Raw genomic sequence first — 12459 nt, 5'->3', positions numbered from 1 at the left:
TAGATAAACTTTAAAAACAAAAAGTCAGTTGTATTCCTTATTTTTTAATTTTCTTTTCCAACCAAAACTGCTCAACCATCATTATAATCCAATTTTTAAATGTCAACATAGACCAATATTGTAAAGGGATCTAATAACAGTCTAACCTTATATAGTGGTCCATCTTGATCTGATCCTTGGTTTTATGGACTTTGGTGTCATTAGCAGGATAATAGGTCCAGACCAACAGATTAACTTGGCCTTTCCATTAACTCCCCTCCTGGTGAAAAATTGGTGTGAGATGAGAAAAGGCATGTGACAACTGACAAGTAGATAAGGTATGCCTTTAATATATATGTAAGGAAGTATAGTGGACGAAACTATTACCAACTTCTTAAAAAAAAAAAAAAAAAGAATAATACCAACTTGTCAATCCATATTATTGAAAAACAAGCGTCTTTTAAGGTGGTGAAAATAATTAAATGGGGCATTCCGAGAATCGAACTCGGGACCTCTCGCACCCAAAGCGAGAATCATACCACTAGACCAAATGCCCATCTTTGTTTTACTAATCATTTTTTAACCTAATCAAATTAATAATAGGCAGAGTTAATCAATACCCTCCAATATTTTGGTAAACAACTATCACAAACATAGATATGATAAATTTTTGTGGTTTTTAGTGTTCAGTCTACCCCTATAAATCTTAGTTCTATTGTACAGGTGGAATGAATTTTGATCGTGGATTGATGCTAAATCCATGGACAGGATGTGATTTATAGGGGGCTACTAGTAAAGTAAGAGAGGACTGTAATTTTAGATTTAGGAGGTATAGTGCAGTCTATTTATCCCTAATTTTTTTTTTATTTATTGCAATGTATTTAAAAAGAAAATCATTAATCATAAAATGCAAACATATATATTAATAGAACTAATTATATCAGGTTCATCTTTTTTTGGTTTCTCCTAAGTCCTAAATTGAAGCCATTATTGTACCACCTCATTTGAATTGTGTTTTCCTCTTTGGTGCAATAATATTTAAGTCTCTAATGTGGTGTTTGTTTTATGGTAGAAAGAAAATTTAAGAAGAAAGGAATTAATACAACAACACTGCACAGGAGGAAACAGAAACAGGATCTAGCTTGGCACCAAACCTACAAACACTCGGGCTAAGGTGGTGTTTGACAACTATTGAAGTAGGTGCTGAAAGTGAAATACCCAAAATATTCCAAAATTGGAAGATGCCCTCTTCAACAACCCAATCTATGCGTTTGACCTATTCAGGAAATGTTTCCTTCAAATTGGAAGATGCCCTCTTCAATACTGTTTTGGAACTTATTTGGCGGGCTTCAATAATGTGAATGGTTTGCTTTTCTGAAACAAAAAACAACTATCAGGTCCGTGAAAATAATGCATTTTCTAGTGACGTTAATACTTTTCGTTAAAAAATAAAAAATAAAACCATTCTCATTGTTGTGCAGTGTTTTAAAAACCGATTGAAAACCGGAATCGCTTTGACCATCTTAGGCCAGCGTTTCGATTGTTCTATTTGAATGAATAGCTCATTATAAATTAAAAAATAATTAAAATTATAAAAAGCCAAAAATTATTGTTGAATCAAATGAATTGACAATTCGACTATCAGGATGAATGGATTGTTAATCAAATCAATAGTTTTGGGACAAAGAATGAATTAAGGGTGAAATGAAATCGATTGCCTAAATGATTCTTGGGCCGAAAAAATCGATATCCAAATCAACAACAGTTCGAAAACACTGATTTCATTACTCAAATGGATATTTAAGTCTATTTAAATGTGAGATGAGTTGGTATGATTCAAACAAACTCATAGGTGATTTTGTTGTTCAAAAACAAAAACAAGGTTGAGAAAACAAATATTAGAAAAAAAAAAAAAAAGGAGAAAAAGAAGACGGTATTTTACTTACTGACAATGGTACATATTCTCAAAACAAGGAAAACAAAAGAAATTCAAACTAGAGAAGATGCAGCCAAATTTGCATGAAAAAAGATTTAAACCAATTTTAAATTCAAAATCAAAACCCATTTTCACATTTGCAGCTTTTGGGCGCCAATTTCAGTAAGTTACCAAACAACACTTAATCATGTTTTGGATGGTTACGGGTGCAGGGATGAACTGAAAACGATGGTCCTCAGAATGGGTTTAACCGTTAGCACTTGACACCGCTATAAAACAATGGTGTGGGCCGGGCGGCAAGTTCCAGTCCAAATGGATGGACCTATGGACCATGGCCCAAGTACGCAGGCTTCCATTCGTAGCATGAGAATGGAATCGAATCGTACCCTTTTTGTAATTTCGCTTGTGAGGATATGGGCAGCGGGCCCACCCTAAACGCTGAAACATATCAACACCAGAAGGGAAAATGTTGAAGGATGAAACCTCCGCGACCCTTTCCCATTCAGATGATGCCAGTAGGCCCAGTACACTGTACACCCAGACCCAAAAGAACCCAAGAACCAGGGCATGTCACGTAATTTATCACATGATCGAGGGCAATCAAACTATTGTAAATGTACGTACTTTGTGTTTTGATGGATATCGTGTCGGGGTCAATTAATTGACGACGTCCTTTTTCTAATAATCGTACCCTCTAGGAGCTGAAAACCATAATTGCCTCAAGTTATTGAAGACCCCAAAGCGGCAAGGCCCAAGGCTCATTGTTCAATTTTCAAGGATTTGAGGTGCTTCGTTCAATATTTCGCTTACGATGGGTGCTGCCACACTGAATCATTTGATGCTTCTCGGCCGTCCAAATATTGTACTGTGGAGCCACGAGCCATGTGTTGTTGTTAGAGAAAATGATCATGAAAACTCGTGGGTCCACAGAAAAAAGAATGGGAGGTTATGGGTGGTGTTGATTGTGAGTGGGTCCCACTCGGACAGTCCCATCCGCCCAGGGTCCCACCACCGGGCCGTGTATTAAGGTGTCGGGGTCTGAAAAATGTAGGCGGGTGGGTCTTACTTTTCTCTGGGAGTTTCGCTGCCCTGTCGAGTTTTGAGATCAATGCGGCGATTGATGTGGTTTTGATTTGAGGAGATGAGATGACCAAAGTCCAAGAACGGACGGTGCGGAGCACGAGACTCCACTGCACCTCGTGCCATTGAAGCAATGCACGAAGAGTGAAGACAGAAGACCTAAGGCTATAAGCTTCATCATTATTGACCTATTCTTTGAAAAGACTAACAAAAGTACAAAACTGAACGACTTGTTGCTTAATTGCTGTGTTTTAACTTTTAATAAAATAAAGAAATTAGTATTATTTTAATTTTTAAATCAATCCAACATCAATTTCAGGTATTAAGAAGATCATGCTCATCAGGACTTATTTAACGATCCATTCACTACAACACAAAATATAAGTCATTCAGTTCAATTCATTCATTGACTTCCGCCTTTCAGGACTTTTTCGTCAAACAAACGGACACGGGCCCACTTTGACAGGTTATGGTCTGGACTAATCTTCCAGGCCCAGGTGTTCTTTGAGCTTTTGCATGCATGGCAATATGACATGGACTGGGTTTTTGAGTTTTTCTGTTTTTATGGCAGTGATGAGATGGGCTGGGCCTGACCTTTTGGTTCGCGGCGGACCAGCGGTGTTAACGGAAAAAAAATGAATTCAGCTTCGGAAAATTCCGAATTAGTACCCGTATTTTGGGTTTAGTATCATTTTGGTCCCAAATTTTTAAATGCAATAATTCAATATCCGAACTTATCAATTTAGTATACATGCATGTATACCTGTTTTACATTAACTGACCCATTTTAATGTACAAATTTGTATGCATTGTTTTGTATGCAAACTTTGATCTCATCAGTTTGAAATTAATTCCGTATATATTGAAATCTATATATGTTCGCTATCATTTTCAATATAAATGTATGCCTACTATACCAAAAACTGAAGAAAAGTGCACATACGTACGTAACTTCTATACATATATTTGCAGTGTTTGTGAACATAGGCTGTGGCTCTTCCGAGTCTTCCGTGGATGGGCATAATAGAAAATGGGTTGGAGATGATGAATACTTTAAAGCCGGTGAAAGAAAAGCTGTACAACGTAAAAATTCATCATATATCCCAATGTACGCTACTCTGAGAGTGAGTATTCAACACCACCAGAAATAAGAACTACTACTCCATTGACACGGGAGGCAAGGGACAGCGGGTCCTTCCTTCTCCGTGCACACTTCTACTATGTGAATTACGACGGTAAATCCTCTCCTCCGGCGTTTGATCTTCAGTTCGATCGACGGCAACGATTGGATTACGGGTGTAAATGGCAGCACTGAACATCCATTTTACCATGAAGTGATTTACGTCACCAAGTTTGATTCTATAAGCGTCTGTCTTGCTCAGACAGAAGCCGACCAGTATCCAGTATCCCTTCATTAATGGCATACAAGTAAGGAGCTTGGATTCACGCATGTACAGTGATAAAGTTGGTTCAGATTATCCATTATTCAGCCAAAAACGACTCAACTTTGCCCCAGACGACCAAGTTTTGCGGTATGTGACCATCAAACTTAATCAATACTCGTTGAGTTGACAAGAATGGTTTCATAGTTTGCTTCTCTTTTTCTTTTTCAGGCTTCTTAGGCGGATGGGCTTTAATTTAAATGGCCGATAAGCAGCCTGAAAAAGTTGCACGCATTGAGACTCTTCCTACTTCCCTCATCGTGCGTTATCAATTAATATATTAACTGTTATTACCAGTATAACATCACTACTTTGACTAATTTATTTAATGTTGGTTGCAGAGTTTCTGGTAATTCAGATTTAATATGTACTTCTGATCAATGCAAGTTTTCAAATGCACCATCGTCAATAAGTAAGAAGAACAAGAGTAACACTACTACTTGTTGGGATGTTTCCAGCTATCTTCCTTGTTTACTGCTGAAGTAGTAGTATAGGAGCAATTTTTCGCCGTTTCTAAAATTACAGATAATTGTCAGGACTTGTCCTAGCTACGAGGATTAGTCATGGCAGGAATTAAAGTCTAGTAATAATTAATTGTACTTGATTGTGAGCTGTTGCCGATTGAAGAGAAATTTGTCCATGTTATTATCTTTAGGGGATTATCTATATCATCACTATATGGCCTGAGCTTATTAACACCGTAATGACCAATGAAATCACATTTCGAATCATGGTTTTAAAATTGGACCGGACAGAACGGTCAGACCAGATAAATTAGGACTGGTCAGGCAATCGGTTTCGTTTCACCTTAAAATCATTGATTTGATTAATAATCCATTAATCCACTATCCTGAGTGGTCAAACCGTTAATTCAGATAATAATTTTTAGTCGTTGTTTTATTTTTATTTTTTAAGTTAAAACAGTCATCCATTCAAACAGACGATCGAATCGTTTGGTCCAGAAACCAGTCCCCAGTCCATTCAGGTTTTAAAAACCTTATAGCAAAGATTATTCTCTCTCCGCAGAGGCATTAGATCGGCATGCATGCATGGTCAATTACTTAAAAATCCCATACAACATACAACATGGAGCAGTAATGCTGCATTAATTAAAACACAATATATACAATCAACCGATCGCTTAGACAAGCCCAAAAAATCAAACAAAATGAGAGAAAAGCCCAATCGTTGTCACCATATGAACATCATTTGCCAATGATTCGGGCTCGACCTTGAAACTTGCCCACTGCAAATGGGCCAGAATCTCTAATTTATGCATTTATCTTCCCCCTTTAGAGATACAAATGGATCGAATCAAGTTACATCTGAATCTAATTCAACATTCTTAATGATACATCCCACCCGATCCAAAAATCTGATTGGATCTGATAAGTCTCGATCTGAATTTAAAGATTTAAACAGGAGTGATTTAAATTTAACCAAATAGGATGGGATCATGATTTGATTCATTTACACCCCTACCCCCTGTCAAACCATACATAGCATTCAAACCACATTTTCTCTAGGCCTTTCCCTTTCGCTCCTACAAGCTTTTTCCTCAAACTTTGATGTTTAAATGCAATTGATACTTTCTTATCAAACCTTTTTTACTTTTCATCTTCCAACCATATCCTTTTTACCATAGTTTTGAAAATCAGATCGGACTGAACAGTCGGATCTGTTGACTTGGGAATCAGTCAGGTAACTGGTTTCCTTTCACCCTAAAACTGTTCCTAAGCAAAAAAATTGTTGATTTGATCAGTGACCTATTGATCCAGATTGTCTAATATAACGTTTTTTACTGTTTTTTATTTTAATTATTTTTTATTTTTTTTATTTTTTAAATTAGAACAGGCCATCCATTCAAACCATTTGACCTAAGAAGTCGTAACTAAAATGGTTTCATCTCCGGTTTCTTCTTTATAATTACAAGTTTTATTTTTTTTACTGTTGTTTTTTTTTTTTTTTTTTTTGATAGGTACAACTACAAGTTTTCGCAGAACCCACAAGAATTCTCAAATTTCTCACCAAGGTTTTCTGGGCCTGGCCCTTCCTATGCACTGACATACTGCCTTCCCTCAAACGCTCCCAAGTATTTCAAATTGGGACAAAAGCTTGAGACCCCAGCCCACCAGAGACTACCAAAGTCCTGACAGCCAAATGGCCCAAGTCCTAAGTGTCTAAGACCCACCATCTTACCCACGCCCAGATCGAAACTTTAACTCGGGCCCATGCTCCAAAAATGACTTGACTCGAGCTTCGTCCCCTCCACCCGAACGGGCATGCGATACGAGAATTCATTTTTTATTTTTCTCCAAGGGGCGTCGCCATCCCGCTATCGTCCACAGCCTCAACTCATAACGCCCATCCTCAAATAAAACAACTTAACACTATCTTTGGGTTTGGTTTGAAAGAAGGGAAAAGTATAAATAAGCCCAAGTGATTCCAATTTAGGGGGTGTTTGGTAACTGATGAGAGTAAATCTGACCTCCGAACTATTAAATATGTGGTGTATTTGGATGAATTTAAAGTCTTGCCTTTAACTTGGAAATCATCATCTTACCGTCATTTCAAAGGATAAGAATCACCTCGGAGACAATATAAGACCATCTCAGGCTTCTCAACCCAATTCGTAAGTACAAGCTTTATTGACCTCCGAGAAGACCTCCCTATCGAGACAAGTTCCCACTCAGAAGAGCTCCTTCCTTATTAGCAAGATGAGCTCCACACTCCAACACTTGTCCATTAAATGACCACCTAGCGGCACATGCAACAAGATCATCAACATGTAAGGTAAACCTTTCAGGTAGCCGGTCTCGGGCCCACTTCATACATTAGAGACATGGAGGACAGATCACCACAGCATGTCACAGCTATGCACTAGGTGGCCAATGCATGTTATAGATGGCATAACAGGTAGCCCTAATTAGGCTCCAAGTGCTCGGGCCAGGTTCCAGGTGTCTCGACCGGATACCAGTTAGCCTGAATCAGGCCATAAATGCCCGGGTCGAGCACATGTGGCCGAGCTCGAGTAACAAGTGTCTTGATAGAATCCCAAGTGTCTTATCCAAGCTCTGCCAAGGCAAAGTAAGCTCTAGGTGTCTCAAGTTACGATAGGTAACCTACATTTGTCCCACACGTACATACTCTGACAGGTATCATGAATCTTATATAAGAGGCAAGTTAGCATTCAATTCATACTTTATAATTCATTGACTTCTCAACCACCCTTTTGACAACTCAGTATGCTAATTTGACCATCAAACCTACAAGCCCGAGATATCAACTTAGGCCCTCTGACCTAATTTTCCTCCTAATTACATAATACATCCGAGTTGTTCCGGAGACTTGAACACTTATCGACGACATCAATAACAAAGCGTTGCATTTGTGTTTAGGGGCCACTTAAATGCCACGTAGGAAACCCAGACTTCGTACTCACTTTCTCTACCCACACTGTATTACAGCCGCACATCTCACAATAGAAGATGACGATGTATGCATGGTTGCAAACTTGCAATTCAAGGTAGTTAAAGAGTGTGGGCAAGAAATCCTGTTTGGTAAATCCCATTTAAGGAGAAACGGTTGTAAGTTCTAACTCACCTCACCTCGTAGTGCCTATTTGGGAGGACTTTCGAGATACGATTTGTGAGGTTCCAATCTTGAGTTGAATCCTTGTAATTTTGAGTCGTAATTTGTTTAATATTGGCAAATCAACAATACCATCATTTTTCTGAGAAATACTACTTTTTTTCAGTTTTAATAAATTTTTCTTTTATCCTTCAATGGTTCCGATCTGAGCCCCATATAAAACTGTTTGATAAAACTCCAAAAGTCAATACGGACTTTTCTAAAAGCCCAAACCGCTGTTCAAATATGAAGCTGGACACTGGTGCTTAACCACCACAGCCCAATTAACATAAAGCCACAAGGCACTCGAGAAATTGACTCCTGTAAATTAAAAAGCTCCAGTAAAATCAATGTCAAATTGTCGTTGATGTGCAGTGAGTTTAGATGGTTGATGTGTGGCCCGCACCAACGTATCATCGTATGGGCCACGTAGATATTTTGATTTGATGCTTCGCATACGTTATAATACACTGATACCATATAAAAAGCAGTTAAACACTCAATCATATTCTTTCTATTTGTTTTGCCGTCATTTGTATTTGTAGTTTGTACTCCTCCACCCACCCATCACCACCGGCAAGGCAAGGCGGCAACAGCAACGCCAGTTCCGGGTAATCGTCCTCTACTCCTTTGACCACCTCCACGATTCTCAGCCGTAGATTGAACTTGAAATCATTAGTATATGTTGGATTTTCCTCGGAATGAGAATAGATTGCAACGATATCAGAAAAATTCACAACCAATCAGGTGGATTTTAATCAAAGTTCATGGTCAAAGCATTTCTGGTATCATATCTCTCGGCCCTCCTATATCAAGGGTTCCAATAAATATAATCAGTACCATTCGAATAAAATTGAATTTTTTTTTATCACATATTTGCACATCATTTGAAATTTGTGCTATTGAAGATTTCTTTCAATCAAATCATTTTAACAACAATTTGGATAATGATGAAGGGAGATTTGGCACAACCTAGCAAGAAGAGGATACGTAGACGTGATTAGATCAAGGGATGACAGCTTAGCTCAACAAGTCTAGTTCGCAACATTCGGAACTCAGGTATTTAGCTACCTCAGCCCAAATCCCACCTCGGTGTAGAGATACCTCAGCATCCAATCCAATTCGAGACTACATAATCGAAGTACCAGCTCGGAGTTAATGATCTGAATCACTACGTAACCGACTCCAGAGGCCTCTCTAACAGATCCCGATTTTCTTAGGATCACGATGAGAACTCGTCCCGGCTCCGTCGGAGTCGGAAGTGAAATGATAAGCCTTATCTACACACCGCTCTCCTTCAAAGGCAAAATGAACCTTATCTCCACACCGAGATCTCGGAGCTCTTTCATGAAGCTCACGACTACTTTACTATATAAAGGCATGAAACCTCAAGGCAAAGGTACACATGGTTACTCTACTCACTAGCTCCCAAATTCTCAAGCTTTTAGCTCGTACAGCAGAATTACTGACTTAAGCATCGAAGCGACCTCGCCGGGTTACCTACCCAAGTTCTCTGATCCACTATCTTGCAGGTAAATCTAGCTCACTACTCGATTGGAAAGCAGATCACCCTCCAGCTAGGAGTAGTCAGATCGCACAACAACAATTGGCGTCGTCTATGGGAAACGATTGAAAGGTCATCCCCATTCTTTGCAATTACCAACATTGGTTTCTACGTCAATGGCATCTTCCAGTCATATCGGGAAAACCAACGAGATGAACGTCTCTGGGAGGCAACTCCAACCCCCTACGGTGTGCATCGGTCAATTCACCACCCCGTTTACTGCGTCTGGAGTTCCAACACTGACTGCACCACCATACACCACATAGGAGAGCACCCCACTTCCCCCAATGGTAGGCACAACTTTTTGTAAGCCTTCTATGGTTCCCCCCGGAGTCGGGTAATCCCAGTTCGACAACTTGGTTAAGTGCGTCCGAACTATCTAGATCCAAATGTAACGGGTCCAACAGTAACTCTTGAAACTGTGATTTTCAGAAGCTTCATAATAAAATGGATTAATTTCGAAGCAGCTGAGATCCAGCTGCTATCATACAGTTCGACAACTGCACTGCCCAGTTGAGCAAATACCATAATTCCCACATATAGTTGGGTAGCTACACTCTCCATCAGATAAATCTTTTGTCAGAAGATCGCCCACTTCCGTCCACCCTGAGGTCAAGTTCCACTTGTAAACTCTTAGATGCCCATCTGACCCGAATTTAATGTACTGCGTCGAGGTTGCTGGTTTCACAGGAATTTGTATCAACAGGCTGGCGTGGCTCGGCGAATAATATGTAGAGACTAACATAGCTCAGTCCTGCATTTAGAGCAAGAGCAAACAAACCGTTACTAGGACACCTGTAGACCAGTTCGAAGAGCAAACAAACCATTACTAGGACACCTGTAGACCAACTCGAAGAGCAAACAAACCAGATGGCTCCATTGCTACTAACGAAAAGTGATAGGACACCTGTAGACCAGTTTGAAGATGAGATGCTGGTTGTGAGCCTCTACCCTTCTACTACTAGACGGCTCCATTGTTTCCATCGAAGAGCACGAGATTTCCTGTATCTTTCATGTTTAAGCCCATGACAGAATTGCCGGTGGATGGTTTCCATCATTGTTCCCATCGGTTTTTAAAGGGGTAAAATAGGCATTTTGAAAAAAATTATCATGGGTTTAACGTTTTCTATCTTGATTATTGACGGAAGGGAGGATTTTGTTGATTTTTTTTTAAATAAATGGGAGGTTTTTGCTAAATAAATGACCACTCACTCACAATCTGTCATGGAGTTCTGGTTCGTCCTCCTCGTCTCTCTCTGCATTTCTCTATCTCTGAGATCCCTTTTTTTATCTTTTGCATCCTAAAAGTAGTAAGGGACTCCCACCAGGTCCCTCTATGTTTTTCATCGTATCCACCTTCATATGGCAACGCAAATCCCTCCGTGATCTTGAACCCATCCTTCGCTGCTTGCACGCCAAGTATGGTCCCATAGTCAGGCTCCAAATCGGATCCTTCCTATCTATCTCCATTTCTGACCATGCCCTAACCCATCAAGCCCTTGTCCCAGCATGGGGCCATATTCGCAGATCGCCCGGCAACACTTGCACCTCACCAAGTTGTTTCAAACAACCTAAACATGGCCGCTGCACCATATGGTGCAATCTGGCGTCTCTTACGCCGGAATCTCGCTTCTGAGATCCTCCACCCTTCTCAGATCAAGTCTTTTGACGACGGCAGGAAATGGGTCTTAGAGAAATTAACAAACAAGCTCAGACAACAAGCCCGGTCCGGTGAACCAGTTCATGTGACAGATGAATTTCGGCATGCACTCTTCTCTTTGTTAGTCCTAATGTGTTTTGGGCAAAAATTGGACGAAATGGCCCTTCGAGACATGGAAGCCGCTCAACAGAAGCTACTATTAGCTTTCCTCCAAATCAACATAAATATTCTCTTTTCTTCCCATATTTGGAAAGATCATTTTCCGAAAGCAATGGGATGAAGTCAGGAAAATACGACGTGAGCAAGATAACATTCTTCTTCCTCTCATAAGAGCTCGACAAGAACAAAAGAAGAATAACCGAAGTTGTGACAAGGAGGAGGACAAGATGTTTATTTCGTATGTTGATACGTTGCTTGACCTTCAACTCCCTGGCCCGGCAGACAAAGGAATTAGGAAGCTCAGAGAGGAGAACATGCTGGACTTGTGTTCTGAGTTTCTCAACGTAGTCACTGACACAACAGCCTCTGCTTTCCAATGGATCATGGCAAGCCTTGTGAAGCACCAAAATGTGCAAGAAAAGCTATTCTCAGAGATCAAAGAAGTGACAAGGCCCGGAGAAGATATCAAAGAGGATGATTTGCAGCGTACGCCTTACCTAAAAGCAGTGGTACTGGAGGGGCTGAGGCGACACCCACCGGTGCACCTTCTGTTCCCACATGCTGTCACAGAGGACATCTCAATAGATGGTTATGTTATACCAAAGAATGCCATGGTGCAATTCATGGTGGCAGATATGTCATGGGACCCAAAAGTGTGGAAGGATCCACTGGATTTTAATCCTGAGAGGTTCATGACGAGTTGTGATGGTGAACAGAAAGGAGGGGAAGTTGCTGTGCCATTATCCCTAACATATGGTTTGTCATTAATTATAATTTCCTTGCTGAAATAATAGTGTTTTGTCGAAGTTGCTCTGCTAGCTATGCATGGCTAATACAAACATAAATAATATTCAAGGTTATATGAAACGAGTTTTGGCCGTATCATATCGGCACTTAGAAACGGCCGAAACTCTATTTTTTTAAATTTTTTTTTCAAAATTCGGATTTTTGGAAAGCCTATACTGTATTTTATTATTAAAAAAATGTGTTTCCGTACGATACCATACGC

At 39.8% G+C, this 12459-nt stretch overlaps 1 non-coding gene and 1 pseudogene across 1 annotated transcript; one reads left to right on the top strand and one right to left on the bottom strand.

Moving 5' to 3' along the window:
- Nucleotides 1–463: 463 nt before the first annotated feature.
- Nucleotides 464–535, bottom strand: TRNAP-UGG (transfer RNA proline (anticodon UGG)). The gene has a single exon. It is a non-coding gene; the product is annotated as a tRNA-Pro (tRNA).
- A 2191-nt stretch (nt 536–2726) lies between these two features.
- On the top strand, nt 2727–12241 carry LOC148879425 (cytochrome P450 89A2-like; annotated as a pseudogene).
- Nucleotides 12242–12459: the final 218 nt, after the last annotated feature.

Source organism: Nelumbo lutea, chromosome 1, assembly GCF_056320005.1.
Source record: "Nelumbo lutea isolate HS-2025 chromosome 1, American lotus-T2T, whole genome shotgun sequence".
NCBI lineage: Eukaryota > Viridiplantae > Streptophyta > Magnoliopsida > Proteales > Nelumbonaceae > Nelumbo > Nelumbo lutea.
The sequence above is the reverse complement of the archived record's forward strand: the minus strand, read 5'-3'. Positions and strand labels throughout refer to the sequence as shown.